The following is a 4202-nucleotide window of genomic DNA, read 5'->3' as shown; positions in this document are numbered from 1 at the left end:
TGTTTACTGGATTTTTATTCCCTAAACTTGCAATAAAGACGAAGTTAAATGTAACTGTTTGTTGGGCTGAGTTTCTCCACCGCATCGAACATGGACGTGCGCGCACACACACGCACGCACGCACGCATGCACGCACGCACGCACGCACGCACGCACGCACACACACACACACACACACACACACACACACACACACACACACTCACACTCACACTCACACACACACGCAACGCGCACAAACACACACCACAACTCATACAAGTATGTTTATTTTTATTTATTTATTTTATTATTATTGTAACTATTATTGTTATTATTATTATTATTATCATTATTATTAATGCCCTAGATGTATATAATCAGCGAAAAAGTGTCCTCATCTAACAACCTGCGGAATTGTTTAAAGATTGGGAGGAACCTCAGCAACCAGCAAAAGTAAATAAGGAAGTATGAGAAGCCAACGTATGAAGCCGTTCATTTTCTTGCTGTTTCTTGCTTTTGCCTTCGCAGTGGAAATATGAGATAATAAAAAAGAGAAAAAAAAGAAGAAGAAGAAAAGAAAGAAAAAAAATATATATATGTATATATTATAAATATTATATTATAAGTGTCACCGACAACCTCCCTCACCAACGGTCCTGAGCACACGGCCCGTTCATGAATATTTACCGACAGATCATGGAAAGATTTATGATAAAGAGCCGTAAAGATAATTTTATGACGACATATGCGAAGCTTCGGGAACATACGGTCATAGTTACCACCATTAGCGCAAAACCGTGCGAATGCGATGATGGAGTCTAGACTTCGGATTAAGATGTCTGGAACCTGTTTATTATCCGTAACAACGTCTGCACTACGTTTGAATTCGGGAAATCTATTACTTGTATTACAGTTTTGTGTAAATTCTTACATCACGATATACGGGTAATTACCGATGACTAATTTCTAATTAGCGTCGAAGTCAAGGCTCTAGCGTCGCATTCGTATGATTTGCTGTAATGAGGGTAATAACTGAATAACCTGTATGTAATTTTTTCCGCCTGATGTAAATACGTGTATAATTTATGTTAGACAAATTCTTATATTATTTATATTTTTTCCTAAAAGAGAAGAAGTAAAGATGAAGTACTCTTGACACGGAAAACAAAACTGTAAAAGATTCCAGTTGTCTGTTTGTTTATCATTTGCACTGAACGGGCTGTAACTCTCTCCGGCAGCTGAAAAACGAAAGATTTTTTTTCTCTTATATTTTTTTAAGGGGGGGAGGGGGTTATGACGAGATTGCAAGACTATAAAGAGGCATATAGCCCTGTCCCGTTCATATCCGCAAATTCAATATATCTCAAAAGGAAACGGGGAAACACATTACCGAAATTATCCAGTACGCGACGGGGGCAAAATATGGCGGAGGAGGACCCGTAATGGGCGAAATATTTTTATGTTTTCGTGCGTTTTATGTCGGGAGAGCAGATCTTTATGGCTTCAGTGATGCTCCTAGATTCCGGTTATGGATCATCACAACACTCGTTGCAATTTCGCCTGCAATTTAATATCTCGTTACGAGCGAATTAAACAAAACATGGGATTTTGATATGAAAATATTTCATTAGGATTCACAGCGACAGAATTCCTCTTATTGCAACTATCGCCTGTATTATATTTTGTATTAATAATTTATCGTCAATGAAGTCCACATAGTATCTCAGTTTATATCATTTCCTTCTTTTATGATTATTCACAAAGATAAAGTGGATTGGAAATCAAATGGATGCAATCAACTGCAACAAAATGAATCATATCCTGCATTCCTAATTTCTGTTTTGATATTTGAATCGACATTGTAATTATGATATCATTGTGGCACTCGACAGTCGAAGCCGAGAGATATCCAGCGAGGAGGGCAACCAGTGAGTATGTGTCGTGTGTGTGAGTGTGTGTGTGTGTGTGCGTGTGTGTGTGTGTGTGTGTGTGTGTGTGTGTGTGTGTGTGTGTGTGTGCATGGGTGTATGTATGCATGTATGTGTGTGTGTGTGTATGTGTGTGTGTGTGTGTGTGTGTGTGTGTGCATGTGTTTGTGTGTGTGTGTGCGTGTGAGAGAGAGAGAAGGAGAGAGAGAGAGAGAGAGAGAGAGAATAAAGACAATAAAGAAAGAAAAAGAGCCAGAGACAGAAACATAAAGAGAAAGAAAGAAAGAGAAAAACAGACCCAGAGACAGACAAACAGTTAAAGTCCAGCAGTTAAATCAGACAAAAAAGAAAAAAAAATCCCACCTTCTTGTACAGCGCCATCTTGTGTCTTGATTATACACTCATATCATACGTAATTTAGCAAGATAAACTTTACCAAATGGCGCTTCCACTCGCTACCGATTTTTACGGAAGAACTGTGAAGTATTACAGTGCAATGACTTTCATTTATTACAGTGCTTGCGGGCAACTTTCAACTCTTAGTAAGAAAGAGAAAGGAACCCGAGATACCAGAGAGAACAGAGCTAATTAATTTATCAAGTAAGTTAGTATATTGGTTAGGAGGTAAAGAATTAAATAAATAGACTAATAAGTGAATTAAATAAATAAGCATAAACAAATAAATAAAAACAAGCAGATAAACGATAAATATTTAGATAGATAAAGAGAAAATTATTAAATGAACAAGTAAAAAAAAAAACAGGTAAAAAAAAAACAATCAAAATAAATAGTGAAACAAACAAACAAATAAATGAAACCAATTTATTAAGGAAATAAATAAATATATGAATAAATGAATATGTAAATAGAGAAAGAGTCAGTGTTTACTCTGAGATTACACTGTGGAGAAAGAATTAAAAGAGAAAAGAAAGAAAAATATAAAATCACAAAGAATAACAGAGGACGAATATGTTAGTGGAGAACAGAAAACAGCGTGGAGAACTTAAGTGTATTGGTGAAGAACAGAAGACAGCGTGGGAGAACTTAAATGTACTGGTGAAGAACAGAAGACAGCGTGGAGAACTTAAATGTACTGGTGAAGAACAAGGCATAAATGTATTGATGAAGAAGAGCAGACAACGTGAAGAACATAGACGTATCAGTGCAGAACATAAATGTGTTAACGAAGAACAGAAATGTGCTATCGAAAGGTGTATTTATAAAGAAATGTATTTTTAGTGAAAGACCCAAAATATAAACAAAAAAATTGATACTGAAGAATCTATATAATAATAATAATGGTAATAATAATAATAATAATAATAATAATAATAATAATAATAATAATAATAATAATAATATATAATGATAATAATAATAATAATAATAATAATAATAATAATAATAATAATAATAATAATAATGATAATAACAATAATAAAAATAATAGCAATAATGATAATAATAATAATAATAATATTTAAACAAATAAGTACATAAATCAATGGATACATAAATATATAAATTATATTTCGTACGAACAAAGCACAAAGTTGAAATTCACACAAATTCGAGTCTGTACTTTGATCTGCAAGGGAGAGTCAAGCAAAATCAAATACTGGGAGAAATAGATAGAGATAGACAGAGACAGAAAGAGAAACATTTCGACTTCACGAAATAACCGAGAATTATTATCCATTCCCTGTGCACCGCAGTACATTCCTTGTCGTCTGGTACTATTTGAATTAACGTGTATCTTGTACTACCTAAGAGAAGGTCAGAGTAACACACAGTCTGTGTCCTCTTCATATCGTGGTGGTTTATATTTAGCAAAAAAAAAAAAAAAAAAAAAAAAAAAAAAAAAAAAAAAACAGATGTGGTAAATCGTCTCTATGTTAAAATAATCAATAGAAGGTGGAGCAGGAAAATCCTGTGCAGAAATAGTTGATCTTTAGCAATCATAGGCAAAAAAGAAAAAACAAAAACAGATGTGGTAAGTTGTCTCTACTTTTTCCTATCCTCACATCCTTGTTAGAATAATCAATGCAGGGTGAATTAGGAAAAACATGTGCAGAAATAACAACTATACATATTGTTATAGCCTTGGGACACACGTGGCATGTTGTATTATATTATTTGAAGGGTAAAAAACATATAATGATCATGTATTTTACCGTGGACTGATGATTATCTGTGCGGTGCAAGCCTTTGTGTGCATTCAGAGTAAATGATAACAAAAAAACAATGAAAATGTTCATTACAAAACTACGAATCTCATGATAAAGATAAGTT

The sequence above is a fragment of the Penaeus monodon genome, chromosome 1 (assembly GCF_015228065.2).
Source record: "Penaeus monodon isolate SGIC_2016 chromosome 1, NSTDA_Pmon_1, whole genome shotgun sequence".
NCBI lineage: Eukaryota > Metazoa > Arthropoda > Malacostraca > Decapoda > Penaeidae > Penaeus > Penaeus monodon.
Note: the sequence above shows the minus strand (reverse complement) of the source record.